At 41.2% G+C, this 25783-nt stretch overlaps 1 protein-coding gene across 1 annotated transcript in view; it reads left to right on the forward strand.

The window, feature by feature from the left end:
- The first annotated feature begins 5441 nt into the window (after window positions 1–5441).
- Window positions 5442–25783, forward strand: part of PUS7 (pseudouridine synthase 7) — a 924586-nt gene continuing 904244 nt past the window's right edge. Inside the window, exon 1 of the mRNA XM_044088529.1 lies at window positions 5442–5527. The gene's annotated coding sequence lies outside the window, so the exon portion shown is untranslated. The remainder of the gene's footprint in view (window positions 5528–25783) is intronic.

The following is a 25783-nucleotide window of genomic DNA, read 5'->3' on the forward strand; positions in this document are numbered from 1 at the left end:
GAGTTGGTGCTAGATGTTGATATTAATTTTCTGACTATAGATGTAGTTGATTTATACACATCTATTCCGCACCAGGAGGCAGTTGAGTGGATTGACTTGCTTTTGAATGAACTTGGGGCCCCCATAAGTGTTATCAATAATGTTACCGAATTGTTGAACATTATTTTGTCCTCTAACTTTTTCATGTTTGAAAGGGAAATTTACATCCAAAAAAAAGGGGTGGCTATGGGCTCTCCATGTGGGGCTGCCGTAGCCAACCTCTTTATGTCATATTGGGAGAGAAATTTTGTGCTCAACAATCCTGAGTGGAACTGTAAATTGTTTTACTACACTCGTTATCTTGATGACATTTTCATCTTGTTTAGGGGTGACTCTTCCTTAGCACATTCCTTTGTCAACTACCTCAATTCCACAACATCCTTTCTCAAGTTTACTTATCACTTTGATGTTGATAGTATGAACTACTTGGATGTTAAGCTCACTAGAGCTGGCTCTCGGGGTCATCTTAGATCTACAATCTATAGAAAAGACACGTATGTTAACTCCTTCCTCCACTTCACTAGTTCTCACCCCTTCAAGCTTAGAAAGGCTATAGTTAAGGGGCAACTAGTGAGGGCGGTGAGGATGTGTAGTGAACTGACAGATTTCAACCTTGAATGCCATTTCCTAGGGGACCTTTTTGTGAACCGTGGCTACCCAATGGGCTTGGTGTCCGAAATCACAGACGAAGTACTCAATAAAAGAATTTGTGGTTTTTATAGACCTCTTCTTTCTTCAGAGGGTACCTCTAGTAATGTTGTTGATTTTAATGTTAGTGTTAATGATAATATGGTTGGCCCTACCCCGTCTATAGATTTGACACCTTTGAAGGTCACATCTTGCAGTTTTATTTCCACGTTTGGGGTGAACTCATATGACATACAAAATATCCTTTTCAAGAACTGTTTTTTTGTAACTAGCAATGGACTGGTTGGTAATAAACTGGGAGATAAGCCTTCTGTAGTGTTTAGAAGGGGCAGGAACATTAAGGAACTCTTACAGAGTTCCTCTTTTGAGCGTAGTGCTAGATCTAGTGGTTCCTATCCATGTGGAGCATGCAGGTTTTGCACACATATTAAAAGTGGCAGCACTTTTTGTATAGCAAGGCGAAAATACATGATCCGCCACCGTATTACTTGCGATACTAAATCGGTGGTGTACATTGCTTTTTGTATGTGCTGCCCAGTCTTCTACGTCGGCAAGACGGATAGAAGACTGAAGGACAGAATGTACCAACACTTATACGCTGTCAAGAATAAGAAATGCGAAAATGCATTAGCCAAGCACATTTGCTCCTTCCCGGGGCATGTCTTTTCCTTTATGGGCATTGATCATCTTCCACCGCCATTTAGGGGGGGACCGACTGCACTTATGCTTGAAACATGTGAGCTACTTTGGCAACTCAAGCTTGATGCGTTTAACCCACCGGGGCTGAATGAGAGTTGTAACATTGCACCCTATCTCAAATTAAAATCCTATATGAGATAAGAGTGGGTTTTCTTTTCTTTTGCTCCTGGTATAGGGGGCTTTAACCATCTAGATAGCCTCTCTAGGCATTTCATCTGGTAGGCCACATTTTGGGACTGCCTTCTATTGCTGCGTCCTTTTAGTGCTAACATATATATTTTTTATATTTTGACACTCATTTATTCATATCACATATGTGACCTTGTGTCTAGGGTCCTTTTTAATTTATTATATTATTATTATTTTTGTATTATTATTTTTGTCATATTTCATCTTTGTCATGTTTTAATGAGTTTTATTTACTTTTTTTGTAGTGGTTCACTTTTACAGTGGACTGCATTTACAATTTGCACATTACTTACACGTATTTTAAAGTAAGTTTGTCCTGTAAGAGACCACCTTGTTTACACTTTTGCAACAAATGATTCTTTGTTGTAATTTTATTATTAGTACAAAGGTACTTTCTTTGTCTGGCATTTTTGTTTTGTTCTGTTTTATTTATGAATATTATCTTTTATGTTGAATAAGGGGGATTGGCGGGTGAACCCCGTATTCTACATTTACACATTTCTTAACTTGTAAAATGCTTCTGTAAAGGCACTTTTATTAAAGTTTGGTGCTTTTGTGCCTTATTGAACATAAGGGTTAATCCCCTTTTAACTGTTAATTGGTTGTACCTGCAATTAACTATTTGAACTGTATTTAAGGAGTATTGTACTGGCTGCCTTTTTTCCTCTGAAGAAGCCACCTTATGAGTGTGGCGAAAACGCTGTTTTATTGTTTAAGTTGAATAAATTGCGTTCAGGACAACGCTCGTCTTTCCACTTTTTTGGGATCCTTTGCTAGTTACTTTATGTCTGTGAGCATATGCGTGCATGTGAGTGAAAGCAAGAACAATCGAACTGTTATTTTACACTCGCTAAGCAGCTCTTTTGCTGTTAAGAGAGTGTAAAACCTAAATATAACAGAAAAAAGTATGTGTGTGTTTCTGTGTGTGAATGCATGCATGAAAGTGAGGTGTGTGTGAGTGAAAGAGAGAAGAGTGAGGGGGATCCAATACTGCCATCAGCAGCAGTCAAGAGGTTTACTTACCTCACACCTGTCAGATTATTTTACATTTTTTGCTGCAAGGACTCATGTTAGCAAGCATTTTTTGAAGTGCAGGTTTGGGGGGTGGTGGTGTCTGTGTGACAGAGGAAGAGACAATGAGATCAATGGAACACTGGCAGCAGCAGATAAGAGGTTTAGATACCTCTCGACATTTTTCCTCAAGAAATGTGGATAAAGCCTAAAATAAAGGGGAACAAAATAGTAACGGATTTTAAATGTTATACTTAAAAAAAAAAATTAAAAATTAATTTAAATAAAAGGATTTGTGTTAACATAAATTTTGTGACAGAAATAAAGTCTGAAAGTCAAATGTATGTCGTTATTTAGTGACTTAAATGCCCAATGACTGGGAAGAAACCATTTTAGCAGTAAGGGACCAAAAAATAAAACAAATATCTAGATATTTTTAAAAGGATATATTTTAGATGTAAAATGTTTCCTCTAACACCATTTACATATGCTACAGCAACTTTGAAACATTAGGCAGAAAAATTATTTTACATCCAAAATATATAAAATATATAATAAGTAAAAAATACATAAGTAAGCAATACACAACAATTTTACAGAGAGCCATTCCCTAAGCGCAATAATGCCCTCCTGGGTGTGTGTTAATGTGCAATTAATGCCCTTCCAGGGGTGTACAGGCCCTCCGCCTGTGGCGTCGGGCCTCACAACACCCACGGATGGGCATTATTGCTTGCTTCATTGCACAGCTTATATCAAATGGTATGGTGTGTAGGTCCAGAAAGGTCATAGCTCCACTGTATTCAGTTCTCATTACACTGATCATTGAGTAAAATAGCCACTTTGGTATGTATTTATCCAGATACCTGTCACACTTAGAACGTCCACGCAACTTTCTCAAAAAAAAATCAGGGGCATAAATCATAAAAGCTATGCTGTCTCACAGCCCTATCCCTTTTCATGGTATCTTACAGGCTTCAGCAAAGTGACAACCGGCTAGCATATACAGCTTCAAATGACCATATCTTATCAGACTTATTAAACATTTGTAAGTCTGCTGGTGTCAGAAACACCAGCCTGAAGAATGCAAGTCTCTTCTGCAACACAAACCATGCAGGAAGGCTGGGTATGTATCACATAGAATCCTGCTTCTGCAAAACTGCTTTCCACTAAACAAGAGTCTTACTCTGTTTAAACACATCTTGGGTGACTGGTTAGGAAATCACAAATTCACCCTGGTTTAACATCCTTGTCCGTCATGGATAGTGGAAGCAAGTAAACATCCAAAAATTCACGTTATACCCATGGGCACTAGTATGTATACTGTACCAAGGACTATATGTCTAGGTTGCATATAATTCTTACAGATTGACAGCCTAGTAGACCTATGACTCTATGAACCTGTAAGTAAAAATCTGATAATGCCCCCATACAGACAAAATGATTTTTGAATTACTTCCTTATTTAATCCCAGTTCAACTTTATAGATCATCACAAAGGAAAAATACATATTTCTGTCACTACACTCACATTCCATCAAATTACAGAAAGCTAAGAAGAAAAATGATTTAAGCACTTTCCCTTACACAACTGCAAAATAACTGCGCATCACAACTATAGTTTTAGTAGTAACTTATTTGTAACCACTTTTAATACCCTTATGCTTATCAGTAATAAAATACAAGATATTAATTTAAAAACAAATTCATATCTTATTACTCGAATGACACATACATGGTAACAAAATCAAGGCATAACTGAGCACCCTACATGGCAAACTAGGCCTTTTATACACTTTTTTCTTCACTGAAAAGCCAGTAATTAGGTTAAAAAATACACGTTTCCTGATATTTGCTGCAGGAGGCCAATTGATATCTCTCAACTGTCCAGATTTTTGCCTCATATTTTTGGTCTACTCATAGAAATTGTGGCAAATCACTGGGATGATCTGAGGAGTGAATTCACTAAATAATGGCATACATTTGTTTCATACTTCAAATTCATGAGGAAATGTATGTTAACACAAACCCTGTTATTCTAGCAACTTTCTAAGTTTATAAGTAATATTTTAAATCTATCCCTATTTTGGTCCTTTCTTTGTCCTCCCATTTTATCAGGCTTCGCCCAGATTTCTTGCACTAACAGGCTGAGAGATGCAGGCAAAATGATGTACCCTGCTCCTTAGTTCTTACTTCTTAAAGTGTCGCTGATTTTGACTCAGTTTTTAGCTGCGTCCCTCTTAACCCACTAACAAAAGAATGGTGAATTATGGAGAAAAAAGTGGTGAATTACACACTTAACAAATAATGACAATAATTAGAGATAAATCTAGGTCGCCTTCTGTGCGGAGTCTGCATGTCCTCCCTGTGGTCGCGTGGGTTTCCCCCTACATTCCAAAGAAGGTGGATTGGACACTCTAAATCGAACGTAGGTGCGAGTGTGTGTACGAATTAACAAAACTACTGCTGCAGGGCTAGTCACCCGGCGGTGTAAACCTTGGCTCGAGATTACTGTCATTGCTGAAGTAACACCCCACCCCCATGTGCAAAATGGGAAAAGGGGTTGAGGATGGATGTGACCCTGATTCTACCGAGATTTGTCCCTGATTGATTAAGAACTATGATCCTCCCCAAAAATAGAGTAGCCAAACTTGAATAAATAAATTAACCTATTTTACGGTCGGACAGCTACTCTGTTTCATATCTTATTTACAAAAAAAAAAATCGACAAATATAATCCACAAAACTATTGTTTTGTATAGAAGAGAGAAAAACCATAGGCATTGCGAAAGTTGTATCAAGCACAAACAGTTAACCCCGCCCCTTTGTCCGCTTCGTGACATCAGTGATGACGTGAACAGGGTCCTTTCAGTCTTGGGTATCTTGCCTAGACCGTCACTTCTTAGTTTCCTCGTGTGTTCAGTCCTGTTGCCTTAATTGTTTAGGTACGCTTGCTCTCGTATTATTTGTTCTACAGACGCTGTGCATATGCTTTCTTCATTGCTTAACGTTGTTTATGCCTTCCTTAACTAAATACTGTAATAGGGTTGGTACGGTAATATATTAATAGGGTTGGTATGGTAATATATTAATAGGGTTGGTATGGTAATATATTAATAGGGTTGGTATGGTAATATATTAATAGAGTTGGTTAGTATTTGAAACTGCAGGTTTTGTATCTGATGTAATGACGTGAAACCAGAACATGTTAAATGTGATTCTGCCATAAACGAGAATCGGAAATGTCCTGGGTAAGGGGTTGGGGAATGTGCTCATGATAGGGCACTTCTTAAAAGCAACTTTTCTAACTGCATGTTACATTAGATAACGTGTGTGAATTGTCTAATATGTTGTGTGATGATATAGTTTCAGAATAAAAAGAAAGTTAGGTATTCCGTGATAGGTTTGGAGACTAGTGTTTTACAGCAGTGCCCGAAAGCTTGTACTTTGAGTAGAATTAAACTTTGCTAGTATAACTGAATCCCTTTCTTTTTGGTGTTTGTAAAAATGTAATGAAGACCAAGTCTCCGTGCTACAGAAGCATGTTCTTTGTTGGACCACTCTCTCTCAGCACATCAGTACAAGTTGTCATATTGGTTTATGGAGTGGATTTTTTTCTGCGACTTTTTGGGAGTATAGAACAGCCTATATTAGAGGAATAGAGGAACAGATGTGTGTTATAAGTTTTATTCTATGATGGATTTCTGAGATGCTCATACAAGAATATCTAAAGGTAGAAATTAGGAAGCTGTGGGTATGATATTGTGGTCTAGTGAAAGAGGCATTCTAAATAATGTGACTGTGTCCCACAGTCAAGTCTCTCTCCTTTGAGAAAAGAGATCATTAGATGGTCAGTCATCAAGCAAAGGTAATCAGGTTTAATTGGAGTCCCTCCTTTGGGAGTACAAAGGCTACCATTGTTGCCTCATTCTAGGAGATTAATTTAAACCATATTAATGTTTGGAAGGCTGGTGAAATAGACACAGATTGGTCGTCTCAGTGGAGGTATCCTTTAGAAAGGTGAAAGATGTTGGAATACTCTAAAGAGAAAGCCCATAGAAGGCTGGCACATGATCTTTATGAGAGAAAAAAATGATATGGGACTATGTAATGCAGGGAATGTCTACCTAGTAGTATTGTTTGGGCACTGTGAATTCTTAGGATTGCAAAAACATTTGCACGGATTAGGAAGGTGAAATGTCTGGTTGGAAAAGTGATCATGGTACAGAAGTCTGAGGATATGGGCAAGGCCATAGACTGCACATATGCAATATCTAACGAGAGTGTTAGCATATCTGTAGCACATTTAAAGCTAACGTGCTCTCATAGTGGGAAGGGGGGTGTTAGAGAGCCACTGAACTACTTGCACAGGGCTGAGAGCATTGTCTTAGCTGGAGAGGCTTAGGAATCCGCTCTCGGGGATGCAGGTTTATATTCTTATGATGACCTGCATTTGCCCATGAGGGAAAGGAAGTACTTAAACCAACCAAAAGAAATGGTCATAAACCATCCAGGAAAATGCCATTCTCTTCCGTCGTCATGTTAGAGTAATTAAAAAGGTAATTAGTAGTGAGAGGAAGGTAAGTTGGGCAGTGAATGGGAGGAGCAGTGCCAGTATATGTGGAAGTTGGCAAATATAAACAGAGGAAAATGGAGATGATTGTTTCCATTGCTTAGAATCTGGGGTATAATCTAGGGAAAAAACTGTCAGTTCTCATTTTGTTTGTGCTGAATACCAAAGCCTTAGTACTGTGGTAGTAAGTTATGCAGGCAGCTGTGGCTAAGATGCAGTCTAGTTTTTAATACGTTAATTTGTTAACCAGGTAAGTGAAAGGGTCACATGATGACCAGTTCTGTGTGATTAGGGCCAGAAGGTTAAGTGCAGTGTCTATGGACACTATGATAGCCAGTCAGTCAGCATGTTTTCTAGAGATGAAAGAAAGCCAGAGAACCTACAGAAAGCTTATGCCAACTCCATACAGGTAGTGATTGGAGATCAGGACTAAACTCCAGATGCTGAACATGTGAGTCTGAAGTATTAACCAGCTTGCTTCATCACTGGGATATGCATGTGGTTTTACAGGAAGGACAGTGAGACCAGAGTTATAGGCAATGTGATAATGTGAAAGAAGAGCTCAAAACAACAGAGTAAGTAAGTAAAAAAAAAATGAAACGGTGGGGGATGTCACACGAGACTGGAAATGTGTGCATACTCTGTGTGGGTTATAGGTACTGTCTCTCCTTGTCAAAGGAACAGTTAAGAAAAATAATTGTGGGCATCTTTAGGAGGTAATTGATGATTTGGAGCTTTATTATGTCAAAAGTTGATTTGAGCAGCTGAAGCCAAATTCAAGAGCAATATTATTTGTTTGACATTTGTTGACCTGCGTAGTCCAGCTGAGTTATTGCCCTTTTTCAGTTGAGGCCCTGGAGAAAAGCTTCACAATTGTACACTGTAGTTTTTAACACATTAATACTTATAGCAATTACATAGACCGTTAATGAGACTAAATAGTGTGCTACATCTCAACATTAGATAGATTATCAGTTTGTACAATTGATGCACAGAGCACAGTATATGCAGTTTGTCAAAACTATTTACAAAATACAATCGTATGTACAACAAGAGGACATGTAGTAAATTATAAGGCAAGTTTGTACTGGCAGTGTTCTGAGCATATTAAATATCAGTGTTGATTCAGTGCTGATGGTTATTCCTTGCTGGTACATACTTGAAAAAACAATCTTGAGCCTGCTGTTCTCGGGTATGATCAGAGAGAGAGTCTGTGATGTAATAGTGAGCTGAGTTTTTTTTTTTTTTTTTTAGACAGTGTAGTTTATGGTCAGGGAGAGAACAACCTCATGGTCTTTTGTCTGTACGACTTGTCATTTTCACCTTATAAGATGTGAGATCCAGAGACAGATGTCTAAGGGCAAGTATGTAGGATGCAGGGAAGGTAAACCATAGCTGGGCAGAGTGAATGCAGTGTAGGCATTAAGCTGTAAGCTTGCTCATGCCCCCCCCCCCACTCTGCCTGCAACCAGTCTTCACCAAAGTGTGCCCTTATTCAGGCAAATCTCCTATTCCTGTCCTTTGTGTAGGCGAGCTGACCACAGGATCCAGCATAGCATTTGCTGGTACATGTGTCTTCAGCTGACTGAGTTTGCCAATATGATCTCTATGAATTTTTTCATTGTTTTGCTGGTTCTGACACCGTGTGCCCCTAGCAAGGTATCTTTGAGAAAATGTGGAATGAGCTGACACTGGAGAATGTCCTCTTGCTTCCACGAGGGGGTGTTCCTTCCACTCAGCCTTATTTTCACCCCTTGCAGTACAAGCGGCTCTCTGTTTTCTTTGTCAGGGAAATTGCTCAACCCAGTGCATCTCCTGTTGCATGCAATCCTTCACCCTCACCGTATGAGTGGAATGTGGGCCACCCCCCACCCCCATTTCCTCTTTTTTCTTGTTTTGCTGCACCACTGCTGGGACTGCTGAGCATGCTCCAGTTTGCTGGATCACAGTCTGGGCACCATCCTAATGCACTGTGGAGCTAGGCATAAGTAGCAATCTTTTGGAGTTGGACATAACTTTCATACCATGTACAGCACCAAAATATACAGTTTTTGATAAAAGTGTTAATTTTGTTGATAAGGATGTTCCCAGAAATTTTCCTTGGAACTGAGAAGCTCTGCCACAGCACAATGAACAAGTAAGCCCACAATGCCTGTGACCTAAGATGGTGTATAGGTTACTATAGTTCTTTGCTGATTGCAACAGCAGAAAAGTATTGTATTCTAAAAGGACACATTTTAGACTTTTTTGCTGGTGAAACACCTTGCATTTAAAAATGAGCATGTATTCTTGTAGTTGTGAAAACCAATATAAGTAGCTGCTAGTTTTATTTGCTTTGCATGCAGATTATTGCCCATTATGTACTCTGACATGAGTTTGTAGATGTGGTCAAGCTCCAGCTACTCATATTTGTAAGCTGCCATATGGACACACAGTCATGCAGAGCAGAACTACTTGTAGCAATCTTCTGCCCTTGGTTTTTACTTCATATTTTCAAGTAGTCCTCTGTAGGAGTTTGGATTTGTTGTAGTAAATCACTAAAGATTACAGTCAGTCATTTGTCAGACATTAGAGTTTCATATTTCTTATCGTTCATAAAATAGGAAAATAGATTTTGCATCTGTAGACATAACTTACTGAGAGAAATTGTGTAATAATTGAAAATTGACCCAGATTTTTCAGTCCTTTGTGCTTCATTGTCGTTGGCTTTGTTCCTGATTCTTGAGCTAAGAAGTTGAGAGCAATGCTTCCCATAGACAGAACTAGTAAGCATATAAGTAAGTACTAGTCATTCAGTCTGTCACCTATTACAAGCCTAGCCAAAAAAAACATTATTCAGAAGTTCCCCTCCAGCCTGAAGGAGGGCAAAACAAGATAGACCAGTAAAGAATCTGAGGCTCTCCATCCAGTTATGTAGTATTACCTTGAAGTGGGATACTCTGGTTGACGTGGTAGAAGTTTTTTCAGAAATGAGGGATATGTTGGGATATAAATCTGTCATGCCAGCATGTTTTATTCTTCTCTTGATGAAGGTTTATTTTCTTTAACCCAGGTGTTTGCGATGCCGTTTGTTTTACAAAGGAATAGAGGGTCAAATAGGATTGGAGATTTCATGGTTCAAAAGGCTAGACACAGGTCTGCATGTAGTCTTTAAGGGACTGAGTACAGGGAGAGGGCTACCAGTATGTCCTGATAAGTAATATTTTAGAGGCCACTAATCCTTTTAGTTATGAATCTCTGTGGTCTCTCAAGTTAAGTGATATTGTTAGATAAATATATGCCAAAATTTGTAATATATTGAATAATGGGTGTAATGAACTTTGAGTAAAGGGGATTAAAACTTCTTTGGATCTAATGGAGATGCCTTTGGAATTTAGTCGAGCCAGATAGGCTATCCAAACTACTGCAAGGCATGAGAGTCAAATAAGGAATTAAGAAAAGTGCCTAGATTACTTACAGTAGTGTCTGATTGAGGGGTGTGCCACTTAAATGCTATGTGAAAATATTTTATTCACTTAAATGAACTGTGCTACATTTTTTCACATTTATTTGGAGACCAGTGTCCTTCCACCATCTGTTAACATGGTCTAACCCATGCTGGAGCAATTATGCTCCTATAGAACATTGAATAAATAACATTTAATTTACAGTTGTGTACAAACTTGGATAACCAGAGACCAATAGTGTTGGTCTGAAGGTCTAAGAAATCGAGGCTAACCAGGAGAAGGACCAACACTGTACCCTGTAACAAACCACTGCTAACTTTTTTGGTTTTAAGAGTGGTACCTTTGATTCTAACCACATGGGTTCTGTCAGGCAATCAGTCAACTATCATCTGACAGTATAAGGATTTACATTCAAATTTATAAGTCTCTCATTAGTACCTGCATAGGGGAGTAATGTCAAATGCTTGGGCCAGGACCAGATATGCTGTATGTGTTGCAACATAACCACTATCCAATGCTTCAGTTACTTTCTCAAAGAAATTTAATGAGCTTAAAGATGCAGGACCTTCCTTTTGCCAAAGCCAGACTGAAGAGAGTCCAGGGTTAAGTGAGTTTTAATGTCCTGATTAATGAGGACTGGGATAATATGCTCCATAACTGTATATATGAGACCGATGAGACTGATAGGGCTATAGTTAACCAGGGTCCATGGTTGTGCTAGCTTTGTGTAACATCATTACAGTAACTATTTTCCAGTCTTCAAGAATGTAGATAGTGAAAAGGATCAAATTAAAGAGGTCAAGGAGGGGGTCAGATAGACCGTATCTGGCACAGATCATCAGGCACCCTGGTATATTTACGAGTCCCATGGATGAGATGTTCTTAGCTTTTGAGAGGGCTGAAAGAACTTGTTCTATAGTAATTAATGGGGGTGGCTGGGATTGTGGATTAGCTACAGCTGTAAATGTGAGTGGTGTGAAATGTACAATAAATTTGTTAGCTAGGATATTCTTTTGGGTCAGAGTACACAGTATTATTGTGGACTAAGTCTGAACATTTTTGTGTGTTAATTCTTAAGTTATCTTCAACTTTAAAAGATATTTTAAGTTTATACTGAGCTTTGACCTTCCTAGTGGTTCTCTTAACTGGTTGCTTTACCCTACAGGAGACTTCACTGTACTTAAATGAGCATACTTGTCTCTGTTTTAAACGTCTAATTTCTGAATTCCTGGTAAAAGTACCAATATAAACTAAGGCAGCAAGGTGCCATATACAAGATGATATCATTTGCTAAACATGACAGTGAAATGGTCAGTATGGGATGTGCAAAAACAGGACATTTTCCATGCTTACATTAATAATGCAAAAATAACATATGACACTTCGTGTTGGAATAGTGTATTCAAGCAGTGGGTATTAATAAAAATTACATTAAAGTATGATGTGAAGACATTTTGAGACACAAATGCTTTTTTGGTAAAGCAGTTATGACTGTTGCCTATATTGTCATAAGTTCATTAATTTCCTAAAAGCTGTGTGACCTACAGGTGAACAAATAGTGCATCCTTCTACACAGGATCATAGGAGGTTACTAGGCTATTGGCCTTGAGGCCCTTATAAGCCTAGCCAAGAGTTTGGCCCATGTTTAGACAAATCAGCACCTGATGCCCCTGTCCAACAGGGACATGGGTGGAATCCCAGGGGTATATTTTCTGTTTCCCATCCAGTTATCCAGGTTGTGATTAAAAAGGGGGTAAAGAGGTACTCTGCTTGATGTTGAGAGGGAGTCTTTTCCGTAGATGGTGGGAGTCTCTGGGACACAAATCTGTCCCACCAACAGGTGTTGTTGATGTCACAGACCAGGTTGAGGCCAAGTGTGTGGGTGATTCGAGGGGAGCTTGACTTGCAGATATGCAGCAGTCCCATCAAGGCGGGGGTCTGTGATCGCCTTGTATGCCAGACAGAGGTCACCTCTGAGCAGTCTGTATGAAACTAAGTAGAGGGATAGGGATTTTAGCCTGTCTGTTGGAGTCCCTGGATTCCCCTGGTGAGGAACCTCTGCGGTCTCTCCAGCTGCTGTGTGTGCTTTGCAAAGTACATGCCGAAAGGGGTCAATAATGGGCTTTATAAGGGAAGAATACAGGAATGTTATGATCTCCTTGTCCCTGGATGAGATACCTTTACTTATGAGGTGGGCCATGCAGAAGGCTTTCCATACAATGGCAGCAACATGGTGGTAAAAAGTCAGGTTGCTATCAACCTGGGTTCCCAAATCCCTCAAGACTGATGCTTAGGACATTGTTATTAATGTGATATTTTGCGGTGATGTCACTCTCCCCAAAGGGGATAATGATGCATTTTTTGGTGTTCAGCTCAAGGCTGTTTCTGGCACCAATCATTTGTCTGAATGAGACCCTCTTGGAGGATGTCCGCATCACTAGGGGAACTGATGACAGCACCCAGCTTGCAGTCATCTGCATACTTGGTCAGCCATAGCCCACTGGTTTTGGCCTGCACCTCCTAAAAGTATATCCCAAGTAACAGAGGCACCAAGACCAAACCCTGGGGTACGCTGCTTGTTACAGGTCTACTGCTTGGGGTGGCTTCCCCAATTTTGACTACGTGAGTTGTATCAGTGAGCCAGTTTGCTACCCATCTGGTAGCATATGGATTGATGTCTAGTTGAGAGAGTTTATCTATTATGCCTGAGTGAGGAATAATGTCAAAGGCTTTGGCCAGATCAAGGTAGGTGGTGTGCACCGTCTTTCCCTTGTCCATGGCTTTGGTGACTCTCAAAGATAAATTTAACAGACATGACCTCCCCTTGATGAAGCCAAACTGTGTGGGATCAAGTGTTTGGAGGTTGCCACTGTCCTTGTTAATGAGGTCCATGATAATCCATTCCATGGCCTTGCAGATCAGGCTAGTTAGGCTGATGGGTCTATAATTTCCTGGATTGGTGGATGCTCCACCTTTGTGTAAAGGGATGACAGTGGCTGTCCTCCACTCAGCTGGGGCGAAGCTAGTACTTGGGCTTTGGTTGAATAGGGTGCATAACGGTGCTGCAGGTTCCTGCCTTAGTTCAGGCTATATTATTTGCCTTTGAGAGAGCAGTGATGACCTGTTCCCTAGATATAAGGGGAAGGGGGCAGGTACTGGGGATCCTCTGATTTACTGATGGGGGGACAGAGGGGTAAAGTTTTCACTGAATCTGTCAGCCAGCAAGTTTGCTATATCTACAGCATTTGTATATGTGGTGCCCTTTACCACCAGTTCTGAACAAATCTGGGTGATTCCCTCGAGGTTGCGGACATATGTGAAGAAGGGCTTATAAGTCTCTGTAGTAGATGTGGCCAATTTGGACTTGAAGTTTGCTTTGGAGGATTTTACTAGTGCTCTTATTTGCTTGTTCATGCTAAGGAGACATTGCTTTCAATTGGGCACTTGCTCCTTCTTGGTCTTGGACAGCAATTTTTTTCCTTTTGTTATAGAGTTTATTGCAGATGTCCACCAGACAGCTTTACTCTTCCTTACGGAGGATGATTTAGTTCCATCAGGTATTCCTAATTCCATGCATCTATATAAATGTTTGTGTAGTGCTTTGGTGTAGTTTTGGATATTGGTTCTAGTTCCTACAGAGGGGGAGGGAGCTGTGTATACCATCCCTCAGGAGGCTGTAATCAGCTTTGGAGAAGTTTTTATGCCTGATCCTTGCTAGAGGGGGGTTGGGAGAGATGGTACTATAGGGATGCTGCAGTGGTTACTCATGTTGGTTAATATCAAGTCCAATATATTATTGTCTCTTGTGGGGGTATCGACTAGCTTTTCCAAGGTGTTTGCATTGACAAAATCAGGGAATCTCTGGACATTTGTGTTATGGCATGAGTAGTTCTAATCTATGGGAATTTAGTCACCCAGGATCAGGGTAAAGGATTGAATCTTGATAGATTCAAGCAGGTCCACATAGGCAGATTGGGCATCTTGAGTCAGATTTGGGGGCCGGTAGCTAGCTGTGATTTGAATAGGGGTCTTGTCAGTGGTTAACTGCACCTGGAGTGTCTCCTGTGCGTCATACTGTTTGACCATCCTGGAGGTGTGTATGTCTTTAATGTATATTGAACCCCCATCTGCATTGGCTTTACTGCCCACAGTTTTGGGTCTGAATATATGATAGGATGAGTAACCATGTAAGGCTGGGGTGCTCTCTGCAGCTTTGAACCAGGTTTCTGTGATTGCACAGATGTCAGGATTTTCCAGGGTTGGGAATACCTACAATGAGTGCAGTTTCATGTTTAGACTCCTAGCGTTTAGCAGCATGACCTTTAATTTGTGTTTTATTGAAATGTTTATGTTGGTAGTTTTAACCTCATCACTTTTCCTAAAAAGGTACTATAGGGGAGGCAAGGGCCTTTGTCTGAAGCCCAGGTGAGCAGATGCAGGCCATGTCTGGCAAAGCATTGTCATCTGTCGATCATATCTTCCCAGACTGTCAGGTACTGGATCTCCCTGGAATGACACCAGAAACTAAGCCAATTGTTAAAATCAATCATTTTCTGTTTGTACTGAGGCATCATTCTGGGTGATGGCAAAATGCTGCTTAAGCTAGGGACATACATGCCTGGGATACATAATCAACGAGCACAATCATGTCTCTCTTCATATAGTCCGGAGAGGTACGTCTCAAGTCATTCATGCCAACAAGGACTATGACAGAGTCATAACAGTACCTGTTGTTGAGAGATTTGAGTGCGTATGTGATATGGTGGATTCTGGCACCTGACAGACAACTAACCATGATTCTCTCCTTATTCAGCCTGGTGAGAGGCACATCTGTATGTCTCACAATGGAGTCTCCTATGTCTAATATGTTGGATTTATGGTGAAGCCTTGGTGGCTGTGAGGCACAGGTGTGTGGACTATGCATGATATGTGGTGTGGAGAGCTGTGGAGATCGCGTGTGGTTTTGCCTCGGAGGTCTCCTTTGTTTTGGGTATGTTTATGTGGAGGACTTCCGCATATCTAGGTGTCAAAACATTAAGGCACACAGTTTTGCTCCTGTAACTTGCAATCTAACACACGTGGTTTTGTAGATTTAATATTGTTTTGAAATAGTATGATTTTTATTGTCTACATAATTTACATACATTTGGAAGTGTCACAAAACACCAGTATGTTTTTGCCTCTTGTCATACATCATTGGAAAGCTTGTAAGAGGTGAACAGTTCCCTCGCTGATTATTGTGATCCGTCTTGTACATTTACAGATGCATATTTACAGATACATAATCTTTTATTTGACCTTAATACTAGTATTTTTGGCAAACAATATTTTCTTTAGTCTGCACTATAAAATTTATATCTACAGATAGACCTCTGATACAGCAGCGCTGTATAGCCCATTCATTGTCTACCAAAGAGATATCATATTTTACATTTTTTTTGTAACTTGCATCATTTATCAGATTTTATAAATGTCACAAATTGTGTTTTCAGAAGAGGATTTTGCAGAAAAGCTCTCGGGAAGCAAGTGGTTTCCTGGCTTATATGATCTCTGGAAGCAAAAGGCAGTAATTAGCCTCCTGCTATGCAGGATTAAATTAGTTGAGCTGTTTTCTAGCTTGTGTAAATATGCTGTTAATTCGTTGGAATGAGCCCACTTGTATGCTCTAAGCAATTTTTTTTCATAAACATGGCACACTCATACAATACGCAGATGACTCAACTATCATCTGCTCAGCCCAGTCCCTACCCAAACTGCAAAAAGTCACACAGGAAGCCTTTTCCTCTGTTGAAACTTGGTTATCCGATGCCCAATTAATACTCAACCCAAACAAAACTAAACTACTCATCTTCCAACCCACCAAACATACTCAAAACAACTCTCATTTTAACATCACAGCAAAAGACAACATCACCATATACCCAACTGAACACATCAAATTGCTAGAAGTGGAAATAGACAATAAACTAAAATTTGACATTCACATATCCATGACCATAAAAAAAGTCCATAAAAACTAGGAGCGTTATACAGAAATAAGCAACTTCTCACCAAAGCAGCAAAGATTTCAGTAGCAAATTCCCACCTTATCTCCACCTTACTTTATCCCTCTCCAATATATACCAACCTAAGGCAATGCGATCTAAACAAGCTAGAGACCTGCTACAACAAAATTGCCAAATTCGCCACAGGGGCATCCTACCGTAGTCAGCACTGTGTCTCACTTGCTGAACTGGGTTGGCTTGAACTCCCTCACCTCCTTCAATGGTATCAACTCTCACTTGCCCACAAACTAGTAAACCATCCACTATAAATGTCCCATCCCTCCAGAATCTACTCCAACCTTATTGCATCACCAGACCACTAAGAGCCAGCAACAAAAATCACTTGCAAATCACTAAAGCCAATAACTCTGCTGGTGAAGCATTATTCTCTTGCACCATAGCCAAATTATGGAACTCCCTCCCACCCACAATTACCTCTGTACCATCATGCACACACTTCAAAACTTTACTAAAAGCGCACCTAAAAACATGCTGGCTGTGCCCTTGCAACTCCCACTCTAATATCACCCACCCCATCCAACCACTACCTTTCTTTCCACTCCACTAACTACCTTGATTATAGCAAGCTCAGATGCTCATAAACCTAGTACTTATTATACAGCAGGAACTTCTTATTCTAACATTTAATATCTGTTATGTAATTCACAGATAAAGATTCTAGTAGTCTGCTGATGTACTATGTTCTTCATCTGTAAATATGTTGTAAGTAATTGCTATGTAAATCACTATGTAATCCAATGTAACTACTGTCTGTTTATTTTAACTGTGGAGCTTTTCTCCCCGGGCCTCCGCTGAAAATGGACCTGCGTCCAGTCTGACACTCCCGGTCAACAAATATAAATAAATAAATAAATAAAATTCAGTCTTTTTTGGCTGAAATATCTCCTCTTGTATTCTGCACAATCATAGCTTACCTGTGTTTCAAAATGCCAAGTCTCATGGCCATGACCATACCCTTGGTTCCTCTTGCAAGATGTCATATGACAGTTCTCAGTGGATTCTTCCAGCCCAACAGTCTCAAATTGCAATTTTCTAGAACATCAAATCCACATTTATCTGGCCTTACAGACCTGTTTTAACATTGAGGGTAGATGCCATCAGTTTGCCTTACAGTCTCCTTCTACCTTCCACCCTTGTCCTTGACAACTTTCACCTTGGATGAGTTTTCCCAAGGGTGGGAGGGAAAGCATATTTGGGCAGGTTGTTCAGTGTTTTGGGGCATCATCGTAGCTGTCTTTCCATATAAACAGAGTGGTAGTAAGAGCAATTTTTTGAGCCTCCACAGATTCCAGGATTCCCTCCTGATGGGAGTTTTCACTATGTGGATGGATAACTTGGCATTTGAGTGATATGTAAATATGAAACCCTTTGACACCTCTGGTGTAGTAGAGAGGTAAAGCTGCGATTACAGTCTAGGCAACCAGAGTTTGATTAGTTACGCTCATGCTTGATGTAGCTGATGGGTAGGATGGACAATGCTCATGCTGGGGTGGGGCAGTGAGACAGAGGAGGATTCATGCTGCTACAGTCCTGAAAAGGAGTGACGACGTTGCATAAGCATCCTGGGCATTATCTTTTGGTCCAAACCACTGTCTAGTTGTAGCTTTCCATGAGTGTAGAAGCACATGCAGTTGCAGAAGAGTGTTGTTTGATCCTCTAGGTGATGAGGGTAGCTCATCCCTTACTGAGATGTGGGGTTAGACTATTCAACTGTTCTTGGCCAAGAAGTTGATGAGGACAAAAGCAGCCCTGGATAGCTTAGGCATCTGGGGTTCAGTGGACTCCCCACAATGGAGGAATGAAGGATCTCAAGTCCGGTTGTGGGGCAAAAACAACATGGGGGGGGTAAACCCGAGGCCTACCCGTCTGCGCCAAGAGGCTTCAGATATTTGAAAACAGTTCCAAGGTGCTCTTCTGTTAATGGACAATAAGCTACCATTTCCAATTTTCATGAAGGCCAAGATTGCATCTCTTTTTTTCACTGAAATTAAGGCCATATGCAAGAATGACCAGCTTTTTTTTTCTGTCTAGACCTCTGTGCCCCAAAGTATATATACTTGTGCCTGGCTGGTTGTACAAAGCCATTGCCTCAAGATACTAATGTCCATTCTACCAGAGCCATTGCCTCAAGTTGCCAAAATCCATTCTGCTAGAGCCTTGGTTACTTTACTAGCTTTTGCTGCAGTGTTCACAACATATGTGGTTGAACTTGGGGCTGCTGTTCACCTGACTGGTCTAACTGTCAAAGAGTTCTGCACATGTTAGGGTACAACCACTGGCTGATATCCCCCACACATGGAGATGCATTTCAATGTCCCAGATTAAAGGGATATTGGCCTGCACCATCTTCTGTTTCTGTTTTTTGTGTATAGCAAACCTTGCTGAGCCTGTACTCATTTTCCACCCTTCCATATTACTGTGCTTCTTGTCCTGAGAAGAAAGGTGTGTGACTGCTTGTACTTCAACAGAGTTTCTAGATTAACATTTGTTGTTCTCGCAGAGCTGTACTATTTCCATTGTGAGATCACTGTTGAGTATTCTTAATCATTTATTCAGAGCTTCACTGTGCCTGGCTTGAACACATCGGCCCCAGGGCCTATACAAGCCTAGCCATAATAATTCCCTGGCTGTTTCTTCCCACACTATTTACTTCCCTGGACCCCTGTCTAGCAGGGCGACTGACATGATCTCTGGGGTGAATTTCCTTTCTGCCATCCAATCGTCAAGGTTGGTGCTGACTATCAGAAAAAAAAAAACACAACCCAGAAAAAGAGTGACTCTCTAAGATTGCTCTTCTCCTTTAAACTTTTTTTGGCTAAAACTCTATCTGCTGCATAGTGCCTTTTTAGGCAGTGCCAGCCTGATCAACCAACATAGCTAAGCCAACTCAAAATAATTTAAAAATGGTATTGCTCAATGCTAGCAGTTAATAAACTAGAAACTCCCCTCCCTGCAAATTCTGCTCTTCTGGGAGAATGCAGACATCTGTGCAGTTACCAAGACTTCCCAGCAAAGTACTAAGCTAGCTGCTCTTGTAGGCCATTTTAAGCCAAGCCAGTTTCTCTTCAAAGGTGAGAATCAAACCTTGTACCTTGTGTCTGTGAGATAAACATATTAAACCTTGTTGGGGGTTGGTATAATGACTAAAGTTACAGAGGGCACCCTGGCAGTGCAAGGTTGTAATGCCTTACAGACATGTAGACCAGCTACTGCACAGGTAGGATTTAAAGGTGGAAGAGTCTCACTATATGTCAGATATACCCACAACTCAAGGCTAGTCAAGTAGTATGACAGACTTGAGCTTCTCCACATCCAGCGTACCATAGGTAAAGTCTAGTACCATATCATTGCAAGCTGTAAGAGATGCCATTACCATATACTTGAATGTATTAGAGATACTCCCCATTCAGCCCAACTCAATATTCATAGGTGACTGTCTACCTCAACATTAACTGGGAATCATAAACAACCTCAAATATGCAGGCCCAGAGATTTCTGGACTGTCAGCACAAACATCCTTAAACAGCTAGTCTACATGGCCATCAGGAGGGAGCAAATATCCTCAATCTGGTTCTCACAAACATGGAGGAATGATGCAATCTCCCTAGTATAAAATCCTTATTGGTGAGATCTTTAGAAATAGCTATTAAGCCTAGAATACCAGCTAACCTTTGAACATTTAAAAACTATTGCAAGGGTGACTACATCATATTAAGCAATGGTTTAGCAAACTTCCAAGCACCCCTAAACCCTGATAATGCAGCTGCCTTTGCACAGTTGTTCACAGAAACATAGTAGGAACACATTTTATTTTTTTCTCATATACTGCATGTGAATTGTTTTTACTACTGTTTTTGCTACTTTTCTGAAAAAAAAAATTGTAAACCTGTTTCCTACCTTTCCTGTAATTAGTGTTCCAGATACAGATTTGCTGTATCCAGGACTGTTTGTAAGCTTCTGAGCCCCCCAAGCCTTTCTGTGTTGGAGGGAAGCCTTCTAGCTTATCAGTGGGAGTGGTAAGCATTAGGTAACCTGTCTACCACATAAGGAGTGGTTCTGGCCCAGAATTTGTAGTTATTGGCCGTTTGGGCGGTCTTCCATCTCTCTCAACTTTCTGATTTGAAGGCCTGCATTTGCACTTGTTTCTTCTGTCCTGTAACTCCTGGGCCCATCTCATTTGCTCACTCAAATTTTTTTGCTCACTCAAATTTTTTTTTTTATTTTTTTTATTATCTGCTTTTACTGTATTTGTATTTCTTCCTACTTTATTTTGCTTTTGCGTCATCTTAAAAGTACTCAATTGTATTTATTACTGCTTGGTGTAACTCATTCTAAGCCTTTTAGTTTAAGAACTTGGGCTTCAGACGAGTTGTTTTACATTAAGAAGGTTTGTGGTCTGCACTGTAGTGGCAGAACAGCTTACATCCTTCTAAGTTGGGAACTGCTGATTGAGGGCTCAGTGTCTGTTATTCTAAAAGTGTATTAATTTTGGTTTAAGCACTTGGGCTTCACGCAAGTTATTTTACATTAAGAGGGTTCGTGGTCTGCACTCTTGTGGGAGGAGAGGCTGGACTCTGCCCTTCTGAGCTGGGAATTTCTGGTTAAAGGCTTATAGTGCCTGCATATTTGAACTGCTTCTTACTGAAATTGGTACACCTTGTTTGCTGTAGCATAGACTATATCCAGGCCTGCTGAAAATCTAGCTTTGTTTGTATAACTTGAGCACTAATCCAGGCATTCTTAAGTATTCAATTGTATTTATTACTGCTTGGTAGTAACTTGATTAAAGTGTAGCTATCATTCTAAGTCTTTTGGATTAAGCACTTGGGCTTCAGACCAGTTGTTTTACATTAGGAAGGTTTGTGGCCTGCACTGTGGTGGCAGGACAGGTAGCTTACATCCTTCTAAGTTGGGAACTGCTGATTGAGGGCTCAGTGTCTGTTATTCTAAAAGTGTATTAGTTCTGGTTTAAGCACTTGGGCTTCAGGCCAGTTATTTTACGTTAAGAAGGTTCGTGGTCTGCACTCTTGTGGGAGGAGAGGCAGAACTCTGCCCTTCTGAGCTGGGAATTTCTGGTTAAAGGCTTATAGTGCCTGAATATTTGAACTGTTTCTTACTGAAACTGGTACACCTTGTATGCTGTAGCATGGACTAGATCCAGGCCTGCTGAATCTAGCTTTGTTTGTATGCTTGTTGTTTGTTTGCTTGTTATTTCCCTGAAATGCTAATTCCACCTAAAACGCAGCTTTTCAGTGCTTCTGTGGATCCCTAGTGATATCTGCATTGCTTACTGTACTTATTTCCTTGTTTCACTTGAAAGAAAGTTACTGTTTGTCATTTTTGCATTTAAGTTACCTGTAACACATTGCATTTAAGTTACCTGGCACTTGCTCACTAAAGCAATTATATAAGTCAGCACTAAAAAATTAAAAGCACTACACCCTTACAAACTCCCCTTGAGTACCTTGTTCCCCATTGGCCCTTTTTTTCAATTATAAAGGATTTCCCAATACTATTCTAGCATGTCCAAAGGTCAGTTGTCAATCTCCTCTCCGGTCCAGCTGGTGAATCTGGGAATCTTGAGGCAATGTTACAACTGCCTCATGTACAAAGACAACCCTCTCCTCCTCCCAACAAATTCCAACACATGTGAGCGATGCAACCATATAGCCAAACTGGAGGCTAAGCTCTCTCAACTCAGTACTGGCGTAACCAGTCAGGAGAAGAAGGAAACCACACTCACTACAATTCCAGTCTCACATAGACCTACCACAACAGCAAACCAAACACAAAGACGCACAAAAACATACTTGGATGCTCTAAATAAAAATCTGCCTAAGCAGCAGAGACCTCCAAAGCAGTCACCCAAGCAACCGCTACCCCAAAACAAAACACGTGCAACACATAGCTCACAAAGCCAGTGTGCCGAACAGTCACAACCCTTAAGGCTAAACAACACACCTGATACACTTATAATAGGTGACTCTATCGTCAGGCACACTGACGTCCTGCTCACCAGGCTGAACAAGGAGAAGGTCACGGTGAGCTGCCTGTCGGGCGCTAGGATCCGCCACATAACACAAGCACTTAGGTCACTCCAAGGCAAGTACAAATATGACTCAGTCATTGTCCATGCTGGTGTGAATGACCTGAGACGTACCTCCCTGGACTACATGAAAAGAGACATAGAGGAGCTCTCTGAGCATGTAGCCCAGGCCGGTATGACCCTGACCTTGAGTAGCATCTTACCCTCACCAAGAATGATGCCACAATATGAAGACAAGATGATCAATTTCAACAATTGGCTTAAGTATTGGTGTCATTCAAAGGGGATCCAATGCCTGTCAGCCTGGGATGACATGCTCGACAAGCCACAATGCTTCGCTAGGGATGGCTTGCACCTGTCACCCTGGGCTTTCGGATATTCACAAAGGCTCTTGCTACCCCCATAGTGCCTTTTTTAGGCAAGGCTCAAAAGACAAACCCACCTCCATAGGGATCACAAGGGATAAGAAACAGAGTAATGCTACTCAACGCCAGAATTCTAAACCTCAAGATGCACGCACTCAAAACTCTCCTTAGCATGGAGAACATTGATATCTGTGCAGTAACAGAAACCTGGTTCAAGGCTCCCGAGAGCACCCCAGCACTACCAGGTTATACCTCATACCATGCTTTTCGGCCCCAAAACTTGGACCAAACCACAAAAGGAGGGGGGGAGTATCAGTATTCTTCAAAGATACCCACACCTCCAGGTTGGTGGCACAGCACGAAGCATCAGAGACTATCTATGTGCAACTAACAGTGGGTAAAACTGCCTTCCAGTTTATAGCCTGCTACAGACCACCCTCCCAAACCCAGGAACCCCACTCGGCCTTCCTGAGAACACTGGAAAATATGAAGGTCTCTCCAAACACCATTATATTGAGCGACTTCAACTACCCAAACATAGACTGGGATCATTACTCTAGCTCCAACACCCTAGCCCAAAGGTTCGTAGAATTTATAAACTCAAATGCTATGGAACAACTTGTTACCACTCCCACAAGAGGGGAAAACATACTGGACCTGATCATCACCAACATGGGGACTCTATGCTCCAGACCAGAAGTGTATCCCTCACTGGTAAGATCAGACCATAAACTAATCTTACTGGATATTCACATCCCGACCCCACCCCCTGCCCAGAAAACCACAGTGAAAAACTTCTCTAAAGCAAATTTCACACTCCTCAAAACCAAGGTGGAATCCTTCAAAGCCCCCGGGCCTGTGGAAAATACGGCCCAGACCGCAGAATCCTTTATAAACGCATTCTATGAACACCTTCAGGAATGCATGGATCATGCAATCCCATACAAAACCAAGACCCAATCCTCCAAAGGCAGGCGTTCTGTCTGGTGGACCCCAGCCATAAACAAACTATACAATAGAAGGAGGAAGCTACTACATGATAGAGCAAAATCCCAAAAAGGGAAGGCATCTCTGATCAGTATTAGCAAAAAACTACGGGCACTCATAAAATCGTCTAAGGCCAGCTTCGAGAGAAAAATTGCACAGGACACTAAGGATAATCACAAGGCTTTCTTTAGTTATGTTAGGAACCTGGGTGGGAATTCCCAGATATGCTCAGAATTAGTCCAAAATGACAAAAAAATACACTGAACCCACAGACATTGCCAAAATCCTAGCTGACAGGTTCAGCACAAACTCCCCACCAAAAGGGCAAATATCTATCCCAGCAGAGTGCTGCCCCCCTAACATCTCAGATGCTCAGGTAAGAGCCACCCTCTCCAAAGCAAAAAACACAGCATCAATGGGACCAGACGGTGTCCCTGGCTGCGTCCCACATGAACTCCAAGAAGAGTTAAACCCAAACATAAAATTACTGTTCAATTTCAATCTCAGCCTTACTACAGGATATGTACCCAAAGAGTGGCGTAAAGCAACAGTGGTCCCTCTCCACAAAGGTGGTGCCTCAACGGATCCTGGAAACTATCGCCCCATAAGCCTGACTGGCTTGGTCTGCAAAGCTATGGAAAGGATCATCATGGACCTCATAAATAAAGATATTGGGGACCTGCAAACACTGGATCCTACCTAGTTCGGCTTTGTTAAGGGCAGATCCTGCCTCTTAAACCTGGTCGATTTCTTTGAAACAGTCACCAAGGCCATTGACGAGGGGAAGGTGGTCCACACAGCCTACCTGGACCTCGCAAAAGCCTTTGATACAATACCCCACTCGGGCATTATAGATAATGTCACTAGATGGTTGCAAACTGGCTCAAGGACAAAACCCACATGGTTAGAATTGCTGGAGCCATGTCAGACTCCAAACCAGTTACAAGTGGCGTCTCACAAGGCTCAGTCCTGGGACCTCTCTTGTTTGGTATATATTTCTCGGAGGTACAGGCCAACACGGAAGGACTGTGGCTGACCAAGTTCGCAGATGACTGCAAACTGGGCACCATAATCGACTCTCCAGTCGACACAAGCATCCTCCAAAAGGGCCTCATAGAAATAGACAACTGGTGCCAGAGCCATGGCCTCAAGCTAAATGCAAAAAGTGTATAGTCATCCCCTTTGGCAAAAACAAAGTGCCCACAAATTACCACATAGGTGGTAATCCATTAAGTACAAAAGAAGTAATTAGGGACCTGGGGACCCAAGTTGATAGCAGTCTCTCATTTGACAACCACGTGGCCAAAGTGGTTAGAAAAACATTTTATATTGCCCACCTAATCATGAAGGGATTCACATCTAGATCAGGGGAGGTCATCGTGTCTCTTTACTCATCAGGCCCATAATTGAGTACAATGCCCCTTTTGGGATATACCTTACCAGACACCTGCAGCAACTGGAATGACCCCAAAAGTAACTCACCAAGAGGATCAAAGGGCTCAAACAGATGCCATATGCTGCCCGGGTAAAGAAACTCCAGCTCTACTCAGTGGCATACTGCTTGCTCAGAGGCAATCTGTGCCTGACGTATAAAGCCGTGTCCAACCCGGAATTAATGGACATGCTGCACCTCAGAAAATCCAAATCCCATCGAGCTACGTGCTCGAGAGACTTGAACCTCAGCACTGAAATAAATAGGACATGCTGGAGGGACAGATT

Source organism: Protopterus annectens, chromosome 11.part0 (genome assembly GCF_019279795.1).
Source record: "Protopterus annectens isolate FY-2018-M chromosome 11.part0, PAN1.0, whole genome shotgun sequence".
Taxonomy (NCBI): Eukaryota; Metazoa; Chordata; order Ceratodontiformes; family Protopteridae; genus Protopterus; species Protopterus annectens.